General features: G+C 52.0%; 1 long non-coding RNA gene across 1 annotated transcript; it reads right to left on the reverse strand.

Moving 5' to 3' along the window:
• Positions 1-475: 475 nt before the first annotated feature.
• A330074K22Rik (RIKEN cDNA A330074K22 gene) lies at positions 476-24,272 on the reverse strand. Its single transcript, NR_110496.1, has 3 exons — positions 23,967-24,272; positions 20,567-20,697; positions 476-2,527 (listed from the first exon to the last, which is right to left on the reverse strand). It is a non-coding gene; the product is annotated as an RIKEN cDNA A330074K22 gene (long non-coding RNA).
• Between the last annotated feature and the right edge of the window lie 149 nt (positions 24,273-24,421).

Consider the following 24,421-nt stretch of genomic DNA (forward strand, 5'->3'; position numbering starts at 1 on the left):
GACAGCTGCTTGTCCCTAACCTGCTGGCTGACAGGACCATCTGTCCTTCTTGACAGATCTTGGATAGTCCAGGCCATAGAGCTGGGGCAGGGGTTGGGGGAGTCTCATGGGTTAGTCCTGTGCCTGGGAACCCCTGCATAGCTGGAAATAATGTATTACACACTGGTCTCAGGATTTCCTGCCGCAGTCCAGGGCTGGATGGATCCTTGGAGACCCTCTCCCCAGAGAGCCCCATGCCTTCGGGTCAGGGACAGGGGACAGAGTTGAGGAGGCTCTCGGTCCTGGGAGAGGGGTGCTCAGGACAGGATATTCTCTGCATTTTAGGGAAGGAGTCAGAGGACTCTTGGGAACCATGTCCTCCAGCCCGTCCCCCATCCTCTGGCCCTCGGCCGCCTCCTAGTGTGTTCTTGATTCAGGTTCCTCCCAGAATGCTGTGTGGTGGCAGGTGCGTGTGTGCTGGCTTTTTTCTCTCTTTGGTGGGTTGCTATCTCCTCCGCCAGTGGGTTCCTCTGCATTTGGAGCCAGCACAGAAAATATGAGCAGAGCTACCGCCCGATCCAGCTGTGACTCTTCACCTGAGCCTCCTGTTGTACCCTCCTCATGGCTCTGGGCCACCACTCCTTGTACTAAGGACATGGCAAGAGGAGAGAGCTGCCAAAAGGGTCCCTCTACTCCCCCCCCCCACTCTACCCCCACCTCTCCTGGGATGGTCAAGTCTGTCTCTCTCTCTCTCTCTCTGCCCTTTAGCTGAAGCCTGGACATTCACGGCCCAAAACAGGATTTGAAGATGCTGTGTCTACCCAGAGCCTCTAGATAAATGGGCTCTGCTCAGGGTGTTTAGGGGCAGCCAGCCAAGGAGGGAAAAAGAGTCACTGCCAGCCCTGGGGACCAAGGCCCTTCCCGCTCCCATCCCATTGAAGGCTTCAATGGCTGCAATACCCAGAGCACAGCCGGCTGAAGGCCACAGCCTGGAAAGCTATCCAAGGCCACACAGCATTTCCTGTTAGTGAGCTTCCGATACATGTTCCTTGTGGCCTGAATCCAAACCCACCCAGAGATTCCATGGGAAAGCCTCAGAGGGCCCCAGGGGTGGGGGTGGGGACTTGGCCAGGGCAGGAGTCAGGCCTGAGGTCTGTTCTAAGGGTACAGGAGGCCATTGGGTTCTTCTGTGTGTCCCAGCACTGGGAGCACATTTTCTCGGCACACACCACAGCCCTGCCCTCCTGCCCCGCCCCCCTCGACCCAGCCCTGGGAGCATTGTGACAATGGCTGGTGGGTTCAAGGTCTCTACCACTTGTGAGATGCTCATGGCCTTGACCTCCTGTTATTGGTCACAGTGGACCCAAGCAGTATGGGCCAGTCTGAGACAGCGATATGACCCTGAGCAGAGGATTGGTCCCACGGATTGGTTACCTGGCTAACAAGTGGCTGTACCTCCCCAAAGCCGGTGGCACACAGCTAGCCCCACCTTGGTGAAGGTAGACGGGTGTTTCAAGATCAGCCTGCTATTGTCTGGGGGAAGCTTCTAAAACATAGCCACCTCCCTCCTGGCCCACAGGTCCAGGGGACACTTTGGTGGCTCTGAAATCACCAAGGGGAATGAGATGGAAATTTACTGGGTTAACCTGTAGCAGGCCACAGATAGGATGTCTTAATTGGACTTACTGTTCTTTGAGTCAGGTTCTGTACTGGAAAGTTGGAAGGCCCAGGGATTCCCTCAGCTGGAAAAGGTCTCTCAGCTGGCCAGGTGGGACTGAGCTAGAAGTCAGAGTGCCTTTACCCAGCTGTCTTTGAGTGCCCAATTGGTGGCTATCCCTGGGAAATAGCATAGGAGAACAGCTGTACTCACAAAGATACTGGAAAAAGAAGGGAGAGTCCCAAGATGGCGTGGCTGCTTCTGGGTATACGGTGGGATTCTGGTGAGGGGGATCAGAGTGCCTCTCACCGGTGTCAGGTGGTGATGTCAGGTCATGATGAAGCACGGGGCTGAGTGGGTGGCTGGGGCAGAGCTCTGCAGGGATAGGGGACAAGGACAGGCTGGTGTGAAGTGCACTGCACGGTGCTTTAGCTGGCCTTGGGCTCCTTCTTCACCACAGGGGCTGGGTACAGCAAAGACGCCTGAATGGAGCTTCCGGCCTTTGAGGAAACTGCAGTCTGACTGGAGGCGAGGCGTGCAAGTGTGGTGAGGCTCCGCAGAGATGGTGACTACCCAAGAGGCTGACTCACTGGGCTGGGGGCGGCCAAGTCCTCCTTCAGGACTCAGTGCTGGGGCTGAGTAGGGCCATACTGAGCCAACCCGGGGGGTGGAAGAGTTGGGACTCTGTACAGCAGTAGGGCCAGGCCACTGCAAGGCATCAAATGAGTTTCCTGGTGTCACTGTAACAGTGGAGTCCGTGCTAGACATGGTGGTTTACATTTGTTAAGTCAGGAAGCTGAAGGAAGAGTCCTGTCGTGAGTTCAAGGCCAGCATGGGTTACACAGCGAGTTGCAGGCCAGTAAGCCAGTCTGGAACACGTAGAGAGGGATCCTGTCTCGGGAGAAGGACAACAGAGAAAAGTGAGAGGCTTCAAGCATCTTGCATTTATTTATTTATTTATTTATTTGATTTATTTATTATTATAATCTAAGTATACTGGTCTTCAGGCACACCAGAAGAGGGCATCAGATCTCATTACGGCTGTGAGCCACCATGTGGTTGCTGTGAATTGAACTCAGGACCTCTGGAAGAGCAGTCGGTGCTCTTAACTACTGAGCCATCTCTCCAGCCTGCATCTTGCATTTATTCTATCAGGTGTGGAGATCAGAAGTCTGGTGTGCAAGGCCGAGTGGTAGGGTATTTGCCTGTTGTGCATGGGGTCTTAGGTTCGATGCCCAGCACCACAGGAGAAGGAAGAGGAGGAAGAAGAGATGGAGGAGTAAGAGGGGGAGGGAGAAGAGACAGGAGGAGGGAGAAGTTATATACGGGCTGTACAGGGTCACATTCTAGGGTTGAGCTGGATCCTGCTGGAGTTCTGGGAAGCAGCCTGGTTCTTTACTGTTCCCAGCTTCTGACCTAGTGACATCCTTGGCCGTGGTTCCTGCCTCCATACCAGTAGTGCCTGCAGGCCACGAGTGGGTCTGGATCTGGTGTGTCCACCTTCCCATCTGGGGGATATTGGCTTTGGAGATGCATTTGGTGGTCCCAAGGGACCTGTTCCCCAGTGTAGATAGAAAGTGACCAGGTGGCTGAGATACAGACAAGAGGGAAGCTGGGCATGTGGGAAGGGAGGGTTTTAAGAATCAGGACAGGGAGCGGGGCGGTGGTGACACACGCCTTTAATCCCAGCACTTGGGAGGCAGAGGCAGGCAGATTTCTGAGTTTGAGGCCGGCCTGGTCTACAGAGTGAATTCCAGGACAGCCAGGGCTACACAGAGAAACCCTGTCTCGAAAAACAAAAACAAAAACAAACACAAACACACAAACAAACAAACAAACAAAAAGAATCAGGACAGGGGCTGGTGAGATGGCTCAGTGGTTAAGAGCACTGGCTGCTCTTCCTGAAGTCCTGAGTTCAATTCCCAGCAACTACGTGGTGACTCACAACCATCTATGGGGGGTCTGATGCCCTCTTCAGGCAGGCAGATGTATTTGCAGCAGGGCACTCATACATTAAATAAATACAATTTAAAAGAAATAGAAATCAGGACACATTCAACCCCCGTGATGATTCTTGTCAAACTTGACCGAATTCGGCGTTGCCATAGAGACACACCTCTGAGTCTTTTCCAGACAGGATGGCCCGAAGAGAGAAGATGCGCCTTGAATTGGGCATAGGGGTGGGGAGGGGCATACCATCCTATCAGCCAGGGTCCCAGACTGAGTAAAAAGAAGCAAGCAAGCTGAGCCCCAGCAGTCTCCTCTCTCTGCCTCCTGACACCTATGTGTGACCCCCCCCCACTTCTGCCACCATCCCTTCCTACCATTAGTCCTTCATCCCCAGAAGTCGCTAACCCAGTGCCGGAGGATGAGAGTCCCGGGCCAGGGAAGGCACTGGGCCATGGGTTCGGCGACCAGCAAAGGCAGAGTGGGCAGTCCTCTGGTTTTCTGTGCCTTTCTTACTTCCCCTGCATCCTAGATCCACGTACACCCGCCTTCAGCTCACAGGGGGCGTGGCCTACCCACATGGACCCAGCCAGCCCACGGCCCCACTCTCCCCAGACCCAACCTGGTTTGGCACTGGCGTCCTGGCTCTGTAGCCGGCCTGTGGGTGAGGCTTCACCTAATGACACCGAGGCCCACTCACCTGGCCTCTTGGCTGACCCTGGGCGGGCCCCTGAGCCCCCGCTGGCTTCCTGCTCTGTAAACAGGGCTAGATTAATGGTAAGGAATTGTCAGAGAGTCCCATCGGATGGGACTGTTTGGAAGATGTCTTGAAGATAAGGGCAGGAAGGCAAGCCTTGCCGCCAGCGCACCGCAGTATGTTTTCCTGGCATCATTTTTCACGGGGCCTCAGGAAGCCATAATCATAAAGTTAATTATGCTTGATTAACCCACATCTGCTCAGAGGCTACATTGCCAGGAGTTGTTCTAGGGGTCACGGGAGAGTGGGGGACACACATGACTCCCCAAACCTGAGACTTTCTCACCAGGGACTATGTACCCAGCTTCCTGCCATCTGCCTCACCGCCACTGTCCCCACCAAGAAACCTGCGCTCTGACTATCCTCAGTTTGTGTTCTATATTAATTTTATTTAAAGGGATTTTTTTTGGTTTTTTGTTTGTTTGTTTGTTTGTTTGGTTTTTTTGAGACAGGGTTTCTCTGTGTAGCCCTGGCTGTCCTGGAACTCACTCTGTAGACCAGGCTGGCCTCAAATTCAGAAATCTGCCTGCCTCTGCCTCCCAAGTGCTGGGATTAAAGGTGTGCGTCACTACTGCCTGGATGATATATATATATATATATATATATATATATATATATATATATATATATATATATATATGTATGTATATATATGTAAGTACACCAGACACACCAAAAGAGAGCATCAGATCCCATTACAGATGATTGTAAGCCACCATGTGGTTGCTGGGATTTGAACTCAGGACCTTCGAAAGAGCAATCAGTGCTCTTAACCACTGAGCCATCTTTCCAGCCCCTTAAAGGGTTATTTTCAAGAAATAGGGCCTCACTTGTGGCCCAGCGTAGTCTTGTCCTCCTCCTGGCTTCAACTGAACCATCTGAGGAGCTGAGACTACAACTGTGTACCGTCCCTTTTTAAAAAGTTAGGGGGCTGGAGAGATGGCTCAGCGGTTAAGAGCACTGACTGGCTCTTCCGAAGGTCCCGAATTCAAATCCCAGCAACCACATGGTGGCTCACAACCATCCATAATGAGATCTGATGCCCTCTTCTGGGGTGTCTGAAGACAGCTACAGTGTATTTACATATAATAAATAAATAAATAAATAAATCTTTTTTTAAAAAGTTAGATTTGTGCCAGGCACAGTGGCACAATCACCTTTATCCCCAGCACTGGAGAGGCAGAAGCTAGCGGATCTCTTGAGTTTGAGGCCTGCCTGGTCTAAAGAGCGAATTCTGGGTCAGCCAAGACTACAGTGAAACCCTGTCTCAAAATAAATAAATAAATAAATAAATAAATAAATTACATTTATTTATTTGGGAAGGGCTATGCATGTGGAGGTCAGAGGACATCTTGCAGAAGTCAGTTCTCTCTGACCACTACAGTCCCTGGGATTGAGCTCAGGTGACCCCATTTGGTAGTAAGCACATTTACCTTGCCAGCCCTGTCTCCACTTTTAATAACTATAGAAACTCAATACAAAACTCGCCGCTTCCAGCCAGGCGTGGGAAAAGTAGGGACAGGGACGGGATGGTCAGAAGTCAAGGTCACCCTCAGTTACACTGGGAGTTCCAGGCCAGCTCGGGCTACCTGAGACCCTGATTCAAAACCGCACAGTAAACAGCAAAGCCAATCATAATTGAAGTCCCCTCCCTGCCACCACCGCTAAGCACACGATCCCGGAGCTGTTAGTAAAGTCACAGGGCTGGGTGGCTGCAGGCTGAGTCTCAGCCCAGGGGACTTCCAGGCACCTGAAAGGAGCCAGTCCTTATCAGCAGTGGCTCATCCCTGCCTGTAGACTTACTTCTCCTGGACATTTTACTTAAATGGGTCAGACAGAGCAGGGTCCCCTGGCATCCTGCCTCGAGACCTCATTCCTTTGCATGGCTGAATAACGTTCCCAGTGCATATTGTTAGCCAAGTGTTCATGGGCATTGTGATTGCTTGCCCTTTTTGTAGGGTTTTGCTTTGGCTTTTTTCCAAGACAGGGTCACACCCTGCAGCCCTGGCTGTCCTGGAACTCCCTCTGTAGAGCAGGCTGGCTTCGAACTCACAAAGCCATGTATATCCGCATATTACAGTCCTAAATAGGGCCAGGCTGTCCTGGGATTCTGCTCCCCAGGTAGCTGAGAGTGACCTTAACATCTGCTTCCTCCAGACTTCACCTCCTGAGTGCTAGGATTACAGATTTGGGCCCCCACACCCAGTTACTACAGTTCTGGGTGGAAGCCAGGGCTTCTCACGTGCTAGGAGTGTCTCACCACTGAGCTGCGTCCCAGGTCCTTTTATCTCCGGTGTAGAGAAGTGAAGCAGTTACTTGTTAAGATCTCTCCTGACCCTCAACTCAGTAACTCCACTTTTAGGTATTAACATTCACCCCACAGAAGCAAGAACAGGCCCCAGGGCAGGAATGTCCCCCGAAGCCTTGTTACGACAGCCCCACACTTGGGATTCCCGAGTGCCCCCACCACCCTTCCCTCAACACACCAGAGTCACCACTAGGGTCGGAACACCATTTGTCAAGTTTGGTGGTAAGCACAAAAAAGAAAGACAGGACACAGCAACTTGGGAGAGTTTCAGAAATGATGAAGAGTGACAGAAGCCAGACTTGCTACCGATACTCTGGGTGTGAAGGGCTTTCTAGGAAGCGAGAAGTCCGCAGCAGATGGCCCAGCTGTGGCTGGGGGTGGGGGTGGGGGAGTGGGGTGAGGGTTGGGGGTGGGGTACAGAGAAGATTCAGAGGTGCTGGGGACACAGATAACTCTGACCAAGGTGTGTCTCTGGGTGTCACAGACATTTCAAACGGGCTGGGGCTGCCCAGGCGGGACATGACAACAGGCTGGTACCGGCTTGAGGGCAGGCATAGGGGAGCCGGTGGGCCCACTGTGACTATCTGTGTACAGATCTCAGGGTAAGCATCTGAGTCTCTCTTCTCTGTCCTGCATCATCTCTCTATTCTGTCACTGAGAATCCCTCTCCCTGCGGGTCTATGTGCATCCCTCCGAATGAGCCGTCCTGGTCCCTGTGTGTGCTGCAGGGTGAGTGTCTGTCTCTGCTGGTCTGCCCTCCTGCCTCTGGGTTCCTGACCAGTTTGAGAAAGTAAGCCCCCTCTTGGGCCTCCCTCCAGAGGGCGCCTCCCCCCCCCCAAACACTTTTCTCAGGCACTCTGGCGCCTCGGGTGGCAGGAGACTGTCAGCTCTGAGGTCTGGGAGGGGCAGGCTATTCCTAGGGTAGGACTCTGAGTTCTGTGCCTTCGCCAGGCAGGGCTGGATGTCCAAATGGACTGTTTGGGTGAATCTCAGTATCTTCTTTCACCAGTTACTTCTCAGCCCTGAGTGGGGCCTGGGGGATGGTAGGAACCCCCAACTTCCTCTTGGGCTACAAGGGCTGTCTGGAATTCTCCCACCACCTTCCAGCTGCAGGTCTTGACCTCTGTTTGGAGATAAGGAACCCCCAGCAGCTCGAGGGTGGAGCTTACCCAGCAGACCCAGGAAGACTCAGCCCCAGGACCACACTGGCTACCAAGCCACTAGCTCAGAATAGCTGTGTATTTGCCAAAACCCCTGATGTCTCAGTGGGTCCAAGTGAGGTCTCAGGTCAGCCATAGGGCCACAGCCTAGCTCCCCAGGCCTCCAAATTCAAGGTTACCACCACCACATAGAAGCCAGAGTTTCAACTCCCACAGGAAAGTCACAGTAATGCCCACGCCATCATCCCTTGAAGGTGGACACCTCCTAGAGACCTCTGCTCCTTAGAAAATGGAGAACCTGCCAGCGGCCATGGTAGTACATGCATTTAATCCCAGCACTTGGGAGGCAGAGGCAGGTGGATCTCTATAAGTTCGAGGCTAGTCTGGTCTACATAAGTGAGTACAGGACAGACAGGGCTCTGTTACACAGAGAAACAATGTCTTGGACAAACACACAAACAAAACAAAACAACAGAAACAAAAACCCAAATCTCACAGTTTTCAATTGGCTCAAGAAATGGGCTGGAGAGACCACTCAGCCGTTAAGAACATTGACTGCTCTTCCAGAGGTCCTGAGTTCAATTCCCAGCAACCACACGGTGGGCTCACAACCATCTGTAAGGGGGATCCGATGCCCTCTTCTGGTGGGTCTGAAGACAGTAACAGTGTACTCACATACATTAAATAAATAAATCTTAAAAAAAAAAATCTTTTTGCAAGTGGTCCTCAGAAAACCCCCATGTGTAAACACGAGCTTCCGTGCTTCCTACCAAGGGCGAGCGGCTCTCATCCTGAGTGCTCCACGAAGATGTGCCTCGGGGGATGGGGAAAGTACGTTCTAGCTAGGAGAGGGCTCAGGAGGGCTGGAAGACTGGCCCAAGGGGTCCAGCTTTCACTTTGGATCATCTGGCTTCCCGGGACTCTTTGTCTCAGTGGTGGTGGGGGTCAAAAGTCTCCTCAGCTTCATCCTGCCACCAGGTGCCACATACCAGGGTCCTGGCTGTTGGCAAGGGTGACAGCTGTGCCCTGCCTCAGGGAACAGGCTCTAGCATGTCCCTTTAGGGAGTGGGTGACCAACTGCAGATCCTACTGACCAGGTCCTGGCCTAGGCTTGTCCCGGGTATGCTGTCTGCAACTCAATCACGCAGGCCAGTAACGCTGCCAGTGTGGGCCATTGGGCCACTAAGACGAAAGCGAAAAGGGATGTGCTGAGTTTGAACACAAAGATGCGTTGGGTAGAGTGGTCTCTTTCTCTGAAGCAGCCTTTTAGGGGATCACTGCCATTATTCTCCCCCCCACACACACACCAGAAACCTGGGTCAGAGCCTTGGGGAAAAAAACCTTCCTGGTTGGTGGCAGGGCGGGCCAGTTATGCAGTTCTCTGATTTAGAGGCACTGGGGCCTCAGCAGCTGGCAGGACCCTGAGAGTCAGTGAGTGGCTAAGTTGTGTGGCCCCAGGCAGGTTCCTTCACCTCTGGGGCTCCATCCAGTACTGTGTAAAAGATGGGTGCATCTGTCTAGAGCCTATTCAGTCAAACTCCAGGGTCCCAATGAGGAAAGAGACGGCGTTCAGAGGCTGAGGGTGCAGCTCAGTTGGTAGAGTGCTTACATAGTATACACAAGGCCCTGGGTTTGAGCCCCAGCCCTGCATTAGCCAGGAGTGGGGGTGCACACCTGTAACCCCAGCACTAGGAAAGTGAAGGCAGGAGGGTCAGAGGTTCAAGGCATCCTCAGGTACATAGGGGGTCCGGGCCAGCCTGGGCTGAAAGAGAGAGATGCACAGAAACAGAGAGACAGAGACAGAGAGAGACAGAGGGACACAGAGACAGAGTGTGAGAGACAGAGACACATAGAGAGACAGAGAGTCAGAGGGACACAGAGACAGAGTGTGAGAGACAGAGACATAGAGACACAGAGAGAGAGACAGTGTGAGAGATCAAGTCAGAGAGAGACAGTACAGAAACAGAGAGACAGAGACAGAGAGAGACAGAGGGACACAGAGACAGAGTGTGAGAGACAGAGACACATAGAGACACAGAGAGACAGAGGGACACAGAGACAGAGTGTGAGAGACAGAGACACATAGAGACACAGAGAGACAGAGGGACACAGAGACAGAGTGTGAGAGACAGAGACACACAGTGTGAGAGATGGAGAGATAGAGAGGGAGAGAGGAAGGTCAGGTCCAAACACAGGGACTTTCCAAGGTCTCTGGCCATTTTTAGCTTCCCTCTCTGGGGCAAGTGACCTGCACTCTGTCCTCTGGCCCCACAGCTCAAACCAAGTTCTTTTTCTGTCTCTATGAACTCAGGCCGAGCCCTCAGCCAAGGCTAAACTCAAGAGGGTTGGACACGTGGCTTGGGCCAGGAGCCCAAGCAGATGGCAGGCCACCTGTTGCAGGGGTGGCTGAGAACCAGCAACCGTGCTGTGGCACCACTACTGCCTGCTGTCCCCCACTGTCCCCCGCCTGTCTTTCCGCCTACCCAGAGAGCCTGGTTATTCCCTCTGCCCCAAGCCTCTGGGGTGTCCATAGAAGAGGAGATTCAGGAACAGAAGGTTTTGTCCCCTGAGAATGGGAGCAGCCCCTGAACCTGCCACACCTGCCTGCACAGAGGTCCCCTGCTAGACATTTCGGGATTCCAAGATTCAGTTTGTTTCAAGATGAGGTTTAGATATGTAGCCCACCCTGGCCTGGAGCTCCAGAGCCTCCTGCTTCAACACCCCCCCCCCCCAGGCACCGGGTTACTGGTGTGGGATGTCACACTTGTTTTATAGGTTGTTAAACTGTAACTATTTTATTTATGTATGTATCTATTGTTGTTTGGTGTTTTTGAGACAGGGTCTGTCTATGTAGCCCTGGCTGTCCTGGAGCTCACTACATAGAACAGTCTGGCCTTGAACTCACAGAGTTCCATCTGCCTCTGTCTCCCAAATAGTGGGATTAAAGGCATGCACCACTGCACCTGGTTAAACTATTATTTTAAAACAACAAAACGACCAGTGGGGCTGCACATACCCCTAGTTCAGACTGAAACATTTGATCATTCAGGAACAAACTGTACATGACAGTGTACGCTTATAATCCCAGCACTCTGGATATGAGGCAGAGGGATTGTTGAGAGTTCGAATCCAGGACGGTGAGATTTTTTTTTTTTTTTTTTTTTTTTTGTCTCGTAAAAACCAACAAAAGAAAATCAACCCATATGCAGAAAAAGCACACCCAGCTGGTCTCCAGGGAAGGGGCCTGAGGCCATCGCCAGGAGTTTCTGTGGATTCACAGAATTTTTAAACCTTTTACTGCACAGTGTGTGTGTGTGTATGTGTGTGTGTGTGTGTGTATGTGTGTGTGTGTGTGTGTGTGTGTGTGTGTGTGTATGTATGTATGGTGGGGCGGCGTTAACTGACTTCCTGTCAGAGGTTGGATAAATTTTTCTCCTATGGCATCCTTTCGAGGACATCTTTATGTAGGGCTCCCTGATCTGCAACTCCAGAATCAAAAATGCTTGCATATATATATATATAAACTTTTGGCCACAAAAATCTGCCCCAAGCTGACATGAGGCTATTTATAATGTCTGTTTTCTCCCACTCAGCATTGAGACTCACGTCTCAGCTACAGCAATGTCTATTTGTTTGGTTAAGGGTTGGCCTTAGGTAGTAGCATTTATTTATTTTTTTATGGTGCTCAAATCCACAAATCTGAACTCTAGGCCTATCTGACAGGATTACAGCTACACGGTGGCTTCCTGCTTGGCTGGCCATGCGCAGGGCTTGTCTGCTGGGTTCACTTTGCAGCCTGGTGCCATCTGCAAGTGTCCATGGGGAGGCCGAGGCTCTCATAGCCTCTGTGGAGGAGTGACAGCTGAGGGCTGGGTGTGGCTCCTCCCCTTCTTGTCTCCTGCTGTCCTCTGAGCTCACTGGGATCACTAAAGGCTGTGTTCCTGTGTGGCTGTCTGTTGGCATGTGTTGGGGTGCACAAATAAGTGGGGGGGATGTGTGCTTCTTTATATGGAGGCCAGAAATTGAAGTGAGGTGTCTTTCTGGGTCAGTCCCTACTTCCTTCATGGAAACAGGGCCTGCAACTGAATTCAGAGCTTGCCTGCCCCTTCAGTCCAGCTGGCAGGCTTGTCCCAGGGTCTCGTTTCAACCTTCTAAACTCTGGGATTACAAGTGGCCAGTACGCCCGCCCAGCTTCTCATGTGGGCCCTGGGGATCTGAAAGGCTGAGTTCGCTTGCCAGATTTTTTATTGACTGAGTCACTTCCCCAGACCCCACAGTTCTTTCAGACACATCTCCAAGGTCCTGTCTACTCATGGCAACCACAGCTCTGGCCTCCTCAGCACAGGCCTCCTATGTTCATGTTGGACAGACTCAGACCCCTTCTGGGGTCTGTAAGGCGCTAGACCCTCTCTGCCCAGCCTGGAATCAGGGTAAAGGGGACTGAGGACAATGTTCTAACTGGCTGTCACTGTCTCATGAGCAGCTTGTGCCCCTCGGCAGGTATAGGGCTGTCAGCTTCTCCTTGGTGGTCTCAGAATGGCTCCCAATCAAGTCATTAATCTTGGTCAACACAGCACTGCTCAGACCTGAAGCCACGCTCCCGTGACAACCTGGCACACAAGTCACGGAACACAGCGGGCATTCCCAGGAGCCTCTCCTCCAGAGAGCATTTAGCTTTTGTCTAAATTCAGCCTGCCTATCTTTCCTGCTAGACTTTTCTGTTTCATTCATATATATATATACATATATATATATATAATTTTAAGATAGGGTTTCATTCATATATATATAAAATTTTAAGATAGGGTTTCCTGTAGCCCAAGTTGGCCTTAAATTTGCTACGTGGCTGCACATGAGCTTGAACTCCTCTGATTCTTTGGTCTCTACTTTCCAAGTACAGGAATCACAGGCGTGGGCCACCAAAATCAGCTACCACCACACATTTTTCAGTTAGGTATCTTCTTCCATCTACCCACCCACCTGTCTGCTCACCCACCTACTCACCTGCCAATCCATCCATCCTCGCTTCCACCCATCCACCCATCCATCCAGACCCTCCCTCCGGATCCCTGAAGTTTTTCTAAGCAGCCCCTTCCAGGAGCTGGTGAGACTTGGGAAGTTTCCCTGATCAGGAGCTGGGCTGTAAGCTCCTCCCATGTCTCATTTGCATGTAAGCGTCCTCATTTGCATACACACTAGCCCGGCTGCCTAGCTCAGTCCAAGCCCCAGCAGCAGGCTCTCTCCTGTGCACTAGACCGACAGTGTTGAGCAAAAACAGATGCTGGCAGCTCACTCCGTGGAATTTGTCAGTTTGGAGGAGACAGATGTGAATCAAGTAACCACACTCTTGAAACCATAATCACAAACAGCCCAGCCAGGCCTCAGCCAGCCAGGAGGCTCCCGGGAGGTGGGGACACTCCCCAGAAACCAAAGGTCTACAAGGGCACTTATCAGGAAAGGGCATCCAAGCAGGGTGTTGTAAGACCCTGCTGAAGTTGGGGTCTTCAAGAGAAGAGGCCAGGAAGTGGGTGACTCAGCTGAAGTAGTAAGATGAGGTCAGCAGGCCCAGTGACATAGTTGCTGGTAGGAGCTGAAGAAAAGCTAGGACCAGGACATTGCCCATGGAACAGGGAGTTGGTGAGGGGACACATCAAGCCAGGACTTCAAGTCCCTCCAGTCCTTTCCATTGACAGCAAAGGGGCTGGGGGAGGGGGGGTTGCGGGGGTGGGGGTGGGGGGCGGAGTCAGAGGCAAGGGAGTCTGGGAAATAGAGTTTACTGCGGAGGGGCAGTGAGGGATGACAGGCACAGTGAGGGAGGTGCAAAGACAGAGGTGTGGTATGCATGGCGCCTCTTGAACAGGGTACAAGGAATCTGAGTCTCCCCTCCTCTGGGGGAGGGGGCAGTACGCAGACCGAGGACACCTGATGAAGTCTAAGAAAGCGTGTGGAGCAAGACAGAGCCCAGCACCAGAGCTGTGCTTTGAAAAGAGTGTGCTTAGCTAAGAGGTGAGCAGACCTCAGGCTCAGAGAAGGAGAAAACACACAGGCGCTTACTGCCCTGCCCAACCTGTACCCCAGGCACGGATCCCTTTCTATCTGCTTCCACTCCACAAACACCAGCAGCAGAATGGAGACACAGCAGTGCACAGGGGGTCCGGCCACCATGGTGACCATCTTCTTTCTCCTTGCTGCCAAATGGTCCACTATGCCCCTGTGACCAGTCAGGGCTCAGAGCCCAGGCCCCTCCAGCCCCTAGCCTAGTTTCAGGGCCACTAAACAGTCCGTGTCCATCTGTGTTTGCTGTCGGCTCCCCTTTCCAATCTGATCAATATTAATAGCTTTGCAGTGGGAGGGTAAATCCAGGTACCCAGCTGGAGCTGTGGGGGCCTCCCGGATCCAACCTGCTTTCTCCACTTCTCTCAGGGGCATGGTTTACCTTGCTTGAACTAATAAACCTCCAGGTCCCCAGGAAGATGTGATGTCAAGGAAAAATTCTTTTTTTGTCCTTTTTGTTTTAGAAGTAAGCTGGCCTCCAAGTCTCAGAAATATGCCTGCCTCTTCTTTTTCAATTATATTACATTTTGTTTTGTGTGTGTGTGTGTGTGTGTGTGTGTGTGTGTGCATACACGAGTGTACACAAATGCATGAATGTGCCACAGTATTTGTGGTGGTTTGAATATGCTTGGCCCATAGGGAGTGGTACTGTTAGGAGGCATGGTCTTGTTGGAGGAAGTGTATCACTGTGGGGGTGGGCTTTAAGGTCTCCTCCTATGCTCATGCTCCACCCATTGTGAAACAGAGCTTCCTTCTAGCTGCCTGAGGATACCAGTCTTCTCCTAGCAGCTTTCAGATGAAGATGTAGAATTCTCAGCTCCTTCTGCTCCATGCCTACCTGGATGCAGCAATGCTCCTGCCTTGATGATAATGGACTGAACCTCTGAACCTGTTAGCCAGCCCCCATTAAATGTTGTCCTTATAAGAGTTGCCTCGGTCATGGTGTCTGTTCACAGCAGTAAAACCCTAAAAAAGACAGCACTCCTGAAGAAATCAGAAGACAGCCTTCAGGAGGCCACTCTTTCCTACCATGTGGGTTCCAGGGATTGAACTCAGGTCACCAGGCTTAGCCGCAAGCACCTTCACTCACCAAGCACCTTCACTCACCGGAGCCATCTTGCTCACCCAAGGAAAAGTTCTTAAACATAGCAAGAGCACTTCCCAAGGAGCAAGAGCTATAGCTGGGATTTAGGAAAGCTATATCATAGTTTTGACCTTGTGTGACCTTAGACAAGGTCTGTGCTGGCCCTGAATCTTCTCTGCCCACTCTGTTGCCCTTGTCCTCTCAAGCCTGGCCTTTGAATCCCAGCCCATCAGTAACAAGCCCTGTGATCTTGGGCAAGATGTTTACCCTCTCTGTGTCAGCTTCCCTCCCTGTAACTGGAAATCATAACACCCCCCCCCCCATTCAGCATTCAGGTATAGAGAGGGTGACTCATCTGAGCTGAGACAGATAGCGACAGCCAAGGCTCCAGATCACCATGACAAATTGGCCTCAGTCAAAAGCCTCTGTGATCTTAGACCCCCGGGGGTCTCTAACCCAGCCTGAAGAGCAGGTGGAAACAGGGATTCTAAGCTCCTTCCTGTTCATGGTGGATCCCTCCTGCAGAAGGCAGGAAGGCACTAAGCAGCTCTAGTGAAGAGGTTCTCAACCTGTGGGTGGGTCAAGCTCCCCCCTCCCCCCCCCCCCGTGGCATATCAACTATCCTGCAACTCAGATGTTTACAGTACAATTTGTAATAGCAGCAGAATTACAGTTATGAAGTTACAACAAAATAACTGTAGAGTTTGGGGGGGGGGTTACCACAACATGAGGAACTTGTATTAAGGGGTTGTAGCACAAGGAAGGCCTCAGCCATTGTGCTGAGACCTAGGCAGGCTGCATTTTAAAAATGTGTTCCCCTTCAGTGCGGGCCCATTTCTGAGTATTGCTGGCTCATGAGAGAAACACATGATCAGGACCAGGGTGGGAACACACTCGTACTTCACAGCCCAACAAGACAGACATCAAGTCCTGACCTCTGAACCCCCGTGGGCGTCATCAGGCTGCTCAGGTGGGCCAGGGGTACCTGCCTCGCAGTGAGGTGACCTGCAGGGGCACCATGGCTGTCAGACATTGAGGGAGGGAGGCATCAAGAAGGGCTGAGGTGGGGAGCTGGTGAACCACAGGACTAACAGTGACCACAGGTGGGACTCGTGAGACATCTTGTCTAGCATGAAGGAAGCGTGCACACCTCCCTGGGCTTAGAGGTCCATTCATGGCTGTCCATTCTGCAAAGGTGTCATATGCTGTTAACAGAAGCCATGGGCCGGATATGCAGGAAAACACCAGCAGTCTTTGCCTCAGATGGCAACTCCTCAACCCACTAAGGGTCAAGTTCAGCCAGCCACCATATTGGAGGATCCCTGAAGGAACTGAACCAATGGGCTGCTTATTACAAAGAGAGATTCACTGGAGTGGCTGTGTCAGGAAGCACTGGGGCGGGGGTGGGGGTGGGGACCGCTAGTGATGGCTACCTGCTGGAGAGTCTGAGAAGCCAGGAGCTGCAGGAGCCGAAGGCCTGGAGGATTATGGGGTGTTGCTGGTCTTCAGTCCATGCTGGAGGCTGATGTCAGGGAAGGATGTGACAGTGTGATGGTGGTGACAGCAGCAATGGAGTAGAGGCGTATGCCAGCGGGAAGCAGGGACAAGCAAGCCAGCAGCATTGCAAGCCAGCAGCACTGTAAACAGCAACACTGCAAACTAGCAGCACTGTAAACAGCAACATTGCAAACCAGCAGCACTGTAAACAGCAACATTGCAAACCAGCAGCACTGTAAACAACAACACTGCAAGCCAGCAACAGAACCTTTTCTTAAGGCCTCTTTATGTCTGGGCTGTTAGAGGAAGGAGCTGCCCACTTTGCAGAGTTTATCCCCAAGTTCACCCTTGCTGGGAATGAATGCCTTTACAGAGCTGCTCAGGATCGGGTCTCTTAGCTGATTCCAGATCCAGTCAAGATCTGCCTTCACAGCTGTCCCTCCATGGCCCATACAGCAGTACAGAAGACAAGGTACCACTTTGAGCAGTAGCAGGGATGAGGCTGGAGTGGGGCTCACTGGCAGAGCACTCCACTCCGCACACACAAGCTCTGGGATGCATACCTAGTAACACAGATGCACATGTGCACGCGGAAAACCCCACGCAGGAAAAGAAGGCAAAACATGGAACCATAAGAAAGACCCAGAGTGAACACAGGACGGGGTCCTCCCCACAGACCGGTGTTCACGCTCTGACATGGCCCAGCTTTGAACTTATGGCAGACAGACTAAGTAGAGGCGTCTCCTGTCTTCCCAGAACTCAGAAGGTGGAGGCAGGGGATCAAGGTCACCCTCTACACATGCTGCCCTGAAGGCCAGCCTGGGTTACCTGAGACCTTGGTTTTTAAAAAATCCAGAGATGCCAGACTCCTTTAATCCCAGCACTCAGGAGAAAGAGGCATGAGGCTCTGTGTAAGTCTGAGGCCAGTCTGGTCTCCAAAGTGAGTCCTGGGCCAGGCAGGGCCACATAGCCATCTCTTCCGTGTGACACCCCAAGACAGACAGAAAGTGGTGAGTGATACTCAGAGGTGTGGGGAGGGCAGCTGGAGGGACGACAACGATGGACCTTGGGGTGGAGGTTTCTCTTGGGGGTGATGGCTGTTCAAACGTTGACCATGGAGCTAGCTATGTGGCTCAGTGAACACTCAGCCACAGAACTGTCACCTGCATGGTGGACTGTGTAGTCTGGGGATGACATCGCTGTAGATGGGTTTGAACCGGATATGGGATGCCTGCTGGGGAGTGAAGTGTCCCAGGGGCAGAACCCGCTGGTCAAACCCTAATTTGGCCTGTGTGAACATAGAGAGGTGAACCCATGTGGTCGCACACTTTCCTTGGCGCTTCGGAAGGAGGTTTCGAAAGCACAGAACCTAGCTGGGCATGGCGGCTCACTGCAGTAGTCGGAAGAGAGGGAGGCCGGCTGGTGTTAGAGTGGGACCTCGTCTCCGAAGAAGACGAAATGTCATTTTCCAGTTTAGCATCAGACACACTTCGGGTCCACAGTGAACAAGTCCAGGAGAGCCCTGCCACTCCAGAGTGAAAGCCAGGAAGATAGCTGGCAACTAAGAGGGACCTATGGAAAGACTCCAGGGCTGTGGACAAAGCCTGGGAAAAGCCACTGAGAAACGCTGGGTCTGAAGGTTTGGAGACCCAGCTGAAGAAAGGTACAGCTGCCAGTGGACCACAGGCAAGATGATGAACAAGATGATGAACAGCTTCCGGGGCAGGACACCGAGAAGGGCAAGAATGCTTTTCTGGGGAAGGATTTGGAGAGGCATGCCTGCAGGCCACGAGCTGTACATATGGGTGGGGGGTGGGGGCGGTTACAGTTACAACAAGGACTAGATAGTCTGGGTTCAAACTCGGCCCTGACAGTCCCCAGCTTTTTGACCTTGAGGACATGGGACCAGTGTTTGGAGCCTCAGAGCCCATCAGTAAAACGAGCAATAGTGCTCACATGTCTAAGTGAACATAGCTCCCAGCACCCAAGCAACCAGCACTTAGTGAACACTTGGTGATTGTTAGCTGTCTTTGTCACAGTGGAGGGTTAAAGCTGGCTCATACAATATCCCCACTGACTGCGTGTCAGGCACGTTCGGCTGTTGGAGGTCACTCTAGCTGTCTAAGTTTGCTCTTCTTCCCCTCCCCCCCCCCATGCCCCTCACACTCTGCCTTTTCCAGAACCTCTGGGGCTTGGATGCTTGGGAAGCAACCACATCAAGGGTTTTCTGCTACAAACCAGAACCTCGGAGATGCCAGCGGTGAGGGAGTTCTCGAGCACACACAAGATTTATGTGTCGAGTCTGTCCTGTCAGCCCCATGCAGGTCAGCTCGGTGCTCATTTATCAAAGGGCTTTTACAAGGCTCTGAAGTGAACTGCAGCACCCTCGGGTTCCTGAGCCGGAGAGTGGGGGTGGGCCGTGGGTCGTCTTCTCCTGCACCCCACACCTTGACCCTTCCCTTTGCTGTGAGCACAAGCTGGAATTTTTACACACGGGGCTTTGCAGCTTATGGGATGCTCCTGCCTATCCTGTCTCGGTTTCCAGAGATGTACAGTGAGCAGCCATCTCTTTGCTCTGAGATGGATTGTCTTAAAAAGCAGTGGCCGCTGAGACCTGGTTACAAGCGCTCTGTGGAAGCTTTGTGTTTAATGAATTAAATCAGTCCTCACAAAGGGCAACAGAGAGGCTCTCGAGCTGGCTTGGTGGTGAAGGTACTTGGCCCCAAGTGCGACATCCCGAGTTTAAGCCCTGGAGCCCACATAGAGGAGAGAGACCAGTTCCCACAGATGTCTCTGACTTCTACAACTATGTGTCAGATCCCTGTATTCTCTCTGCCGGCTTAATTTTGTCAATGAAACACAAACTATTGTTTTGTGGGAGACAGAACCTCAACTGAGGAATTGCCTCCATCAGACTGGCCTGTGGGCAAGTCTGTAGGGGGCATTTTTCTTGATTGTTGATTGATGTAAAGAGTCCAGACCAATGCACTTCATGGCTCCTCCCCTGCTCCTGCCTGAGGAGCCCTGACCTCCCTCAGTGGTGGGAACTTCTCTCAAGACCCTACAAACCAAGTAAACCTTTTCCTCCACAGTTGCTTTGGTCAGGGTACATATCACAGCAATAGAAGACGAACTAGAATGTTCCCTCTCACCCTGCACACACACACCTACACACTGTGTATGTGCGTGTGTACATATATGTGATTATATATGTATATATAATATGTATACAGGTATATATGTATACACATATACATACACACATGCATACATACATATATATGATTATATTATATAACATGTATACATATATGTATCACATTTATGCATATATATATGTACATATACACATATGATTATATATGTATGTATATTATATACACATATATGATTATATATGTACATAATGCACACACACACACAGACACACACATATATGTATATACAAGTCCCTCCTTCTGGGGACAGTTCTAAGGCAACACTTCCATGCTAATGGTGTGACTGGCTCAGAAGGCCCAGGCCAGCCACTGGGGGATTGGCTTGTTTGTTTTTTTGTTTTGCTTTTAATTGTTCATAGTAACATTCTTTCCCTCTGAGAAGGAGGTATAGTTTGGCCAGTGTCCTGCTCAGTTTGAAGCTCTTTCTGTGGAAATTTGTAGTGTTTCCTGTATTCAGATGGAAAGGAAGGGGACAGGAGAGGGAGGGAAGGGAAGGGGAGGGGAGGGGAGGGAAGAGGGAGGAGTGAGAAAAAGAAAGGCAGCCAAAGATCAAGTCTTCCCTTTGAGTCCCCAGGTACCTGGAGGGCAAACCCAGAGCCCTACTGCTTCTGTAGCTGTAGATGGACAGCCTACCAGTAACTGGGTTCTGGGATGGATGCCACAGAGGAGCATGCACAGGAAGAAGGATGTGCAAAAGGCCCAGGGAGAAAGATGTCAAAACTGGATGGTGGGAAAAGCTGGGCCCCTTGGAGGTGTTTCAGTTTGACTTCAGGTTCGAGGGAAGAATGAAGGATGGAACAGCCAAAGACGGCAGTGGGGGAGGGTAACGCTGGTGGATGGGTTCTTTTTTGAATTATCTTTACTCTTTGAAAAATTCTGAGCCTCTATAACATTTTTGGTCTTACCTGATCCCTGCTGTGTTCTCACTTTTTGAGACAGTTTTCACGAAGCAGCCCAGGCTGGTCTTGAACTTCCCGTGCATCTCCAGGGTGCTGGAATAATGGAAAGCACCATCCTGCCAGATGGTCTGATGATTCTACAACAGAAGGCACCAAGAGGTTTGGAGTCCTGCGTCCCTGGTCCCAACATTGATTGGGCCCTGTAAAAACTAGGACAGCACAAGGCAGGCGAGCTGGGGCTCGGCCTCTTGGGAGAAGCAGCTGGAAAGCAGACACAGTTCCCCGTGTGGTGCTGAGACCTGGAGACAGCTGGGGGTGGGGGTGGGGGTGGGGGGCGGTTTGGGAGATGCCCCCACAGGCAGCTGCAAATGTGGGCTGCGACCAGATCCTCTGTCCTTCTGTGTTATGTTCTCCATGGAACCTGTAGGCTGTGCTTTCTCTGCCCTGAGCCAGGGCTGCTGGGAGATGCAAGGTTATTCAGGCCTTGGAAAGTAACAGGCAGGGAAGGGGCGTGGCCCCTCCCTCCACAGCTGCAGGCAGGGGATGGATGGTTCTGCTGGGTACCCTGAATCCAGATGCAGGCACTCTTGACAGGCACAGGTGGATAGGGCTGTCCAGTTGGAGCTTTCTTTGTACATCTGAGCAGCCAGGTTTGGTGCTGGAACGACTTGGGAACATAGAGTAAAAACTAAGGTGCCTGGGTGTTTTGAACATCTGGCACCACACAGTTAGCTCTGTGTCCAGACCAGAGACTGTGAGAGTTTCGGTTTCCTTAGGTCTGTGGTTGGGAACACACAAAGAAGACAGATGAGATTCTGAGGCAGTTCCTGCTTCACACTGGATTTAGAGTGAACCTCCTGTCAGCTTATTAAGGAGCCTAGGGGTGGGTTTCCTCACTCAGCCTGCTCCTGGGGGCTGCTTTCTCCTTACTCTGAACCTCAGACCCTTCGTGGGGAAAGCTGGGGCACAATGCCACAAGCCATGTGTTTTGCAGGGAGGCAGGCGTTGGTCCCAGAGGGACCAGCCATGCATTCAGCATTACTCAGCCTGTAGTGAGATGGAGCCTGAATCCCTCAGCTCTTTCCTCTTAGACAGGGTCTCACTGTGTAGCCCAGGCTAGCCTTGAACTTGAGATCCTCTCGCCTCAGTCTCTGGAGATCCTGCACTGTCAGGATGGCCTCCGTTCTGCTTCTCTCAGCCCTAAAGAATGTACCCTTTTGTTAGCTCCGCTTTCCTGATGAAAAGAAAGGGGCCCAGAGAGCTCAGAAGCACCCCACCGCCCTCTTCCCCCACCCCTCAGGTCACAGAGCTAGCTAGTCAATGTTGCTATGATGTCAGTCTGGTATGTCTGGCTGTGCTGTGGCTCTGCCACCATGTCACCCACCCCCATATGACTCAGCAGCGTCACCTGTCTTCTTCCTCCTCTGATTTGTGCCAGGGGATTTCCTGAGTCATTCAGCCGCTGAGAGAAACACAACCCACTCCTCCCGCCCACTTCACACACAGAGGCACACACACAAATATGTGCATACATGCACATACATTCACGTGCCTGCAGAGTACACACACACACACATGCCTGCCTGTAAACACAAATACATGTCTGTATAACACATAAACACATGTGTGCACCATACATATATGGATGTCTGGAGTTGCATATTCAAATACATATGCATGTGTATGTATCTATGCATTAGTACACACAAACAAATGTAAAACACGCATGTATGCCTACACTTGTTTACACAAACACCAGTACATACATGTGTATATACACAGCACATGTATGTATGTATCAACACACACACTTGCTAACATGCACATACATAGTCTCCTGTCATATCAGCCTCCTGTGCCAGGCATCTCTTGCTTTCATTTGGACTACCATGGAGGAAGCTTGTGCCCATTGCACATAGCAGGAGACTGAGGTTTGTAGAGTTATGAGGTCTGCCTCTGCCTTAGGTACACACAGCTGGCAGGATGGGGTTTAGGGCTTTGGACTTAGGTATGAAGCCAGTCTTGGCTATGCTGTGTGCAGGATGGACTTAGGAGGATTGGCTCTTGGGAGACAAAAGGGTGCAGGAGGCAGAAGAGGGCAAAGGAAATAAGAAAGAAAATGGACGATGAACAGACATGGAGGGAAAACGGCAGCCCCAGCTGAGATCCTAAGGCTGAGAGAGACTTAAGGGCTCTGAAGATGGGCAGCTGGGCCAGGCTGAGGGAGACCTGGGTGAGCTTAGGTAGGAACAGCTTTCCCAGGCTCCTTCCTATGGAGTGAGACACCCAGGCCCTTCCTGAGTAAGAACAGACAGGGTCCTTTCATCAGCCTCTCCTCTAACAAGGTATGAACCACGCCAGCAGCCAGGGGATGCCTCCCCGCCCTGGTCTGCGAGACAATTTGCTGAGCCAGCACTTTTTTGGGCCAGGGAAGGGACAGAGTCCCATCCTCTGCCATGTTGACACCCCACCCCAGTTGATTCTGGAGCTCTGGAATGTTAGGGATTCCCAAGAGGCCCTTCCTCCTGCTCATTTGGAGGGGGGGGGGAGCAGCCTTATTTACATGTCAGCTCACCAAGTGGTGGCAGTGGTGGTGGTGGGGCTCCTGCCTTTGGGGTTCAGGCACCATCTCCAGCTGGCAGGGTAGACAGCTGGAAGCTTCTGGAAAGTAACTGCTCACAGTTTTGAAGCTTTGAGGGCTCCTTTTACAGATGGGAGACGATTGCTTAGTGACCCAGCCTGAGCCAAAGGGCACCATCTGTGTGTGTGTGTGTCATACATGTGTGTGCCTGTGTGCCTAGGAGGCGCCAAGGACAGTCTCCAGCAGCTTCTGGGTGACAGGGGCCAGATGTCTGCCTGGGGAGGCCACATACTCCTAGCAGAACCCTGCTGCCTGGGTCTGAATCCTGCCTGGCCTCTTGAGTCATAAAATGAGGGGCATCCCACACTTGCTTCTTGTGGGGAAGTAACTAAGAGGCATGTAACAGCTCTGAACTTGGCCTGCAAAGGGTTTGTCTCTGCATTAAATAACTACAATGTATCTGCATACAATACACTAAGTCCTGGATATCTGTGGTCTCAGCAGGAACACTTTAACAAGAAGGAAAAGGGCACAGAGAGGTTGAGTCCTTAGTCCCAGGACACACAGTACCCTTCTTACCTCTACCCCTAGGGTGATCTGGTGGGCCCTGTCCAGTCAGAGGGAGGGGGAGAGGGGAGATAGGCTGGGAGGACTTTGTCTCCAGGGTGATGCAGGAGACAACTCCTCTTTCCTCTGTCTTCAAAACTAGGGCACTGGGCTTAGAAAGGTGACCCCCAACCCTGGGCTGCTGAAGGGCCAGGACCTCCCCAGATCTTGGAGGGGGGTTACCCTTCCCAAGCCTCCCTAGACACCCATCGTCCTCACCTGGCACTAGCGCGTCCGGCTTGACCTTTTCTTAAAGATCAGCGGCAGCGGCTGATGGGTTTCGTGGGTCCCAAAGGAGACCCTTCAGACAGCCCGAGCCACGGGCTGCAGAGCCCCTAATTGGAGCAATGAATCACCGCGGGCTCCTGCTGGACACAGAATAGACAGAGGAGCTGGGGCCTATTGTGCCATAGTTTGGGACACAGGGGGGTGAGGGGGTAGGAGAGGGTGGGGAGAGAGGAGGAGGGGGTGGAGGAGGGGGTTGGGGAAGAGAAGAGGTCAGGGGAGGAGGAATCGAGAGGAGAGGATGAGTCAGAGGAGGAGGGGCGGAGAGAGGTAAGAAGAGGAGGAGGATTAGAAGGAGGAGGAGGAGGTAGGGGAGGAGAGGAGGGAGAGGAGGATTAGGAGAAGGAGGAGTCCGAGTCAGGGGAGGAGGAGCCTGGGAAGAGGCGGGC

Source organism: Mus musculus, chromosome 8 (assembly GCF_000001635.26).
Source record: "Mus musculus strain C57BL/6J chromosome 8, GRCm38.p6 C57BL/6J".
NCBI lineage: Eukaryota > Metazoa > Chordata > Mammalia > Rodentia > Muridae > Mus > Mus musculus.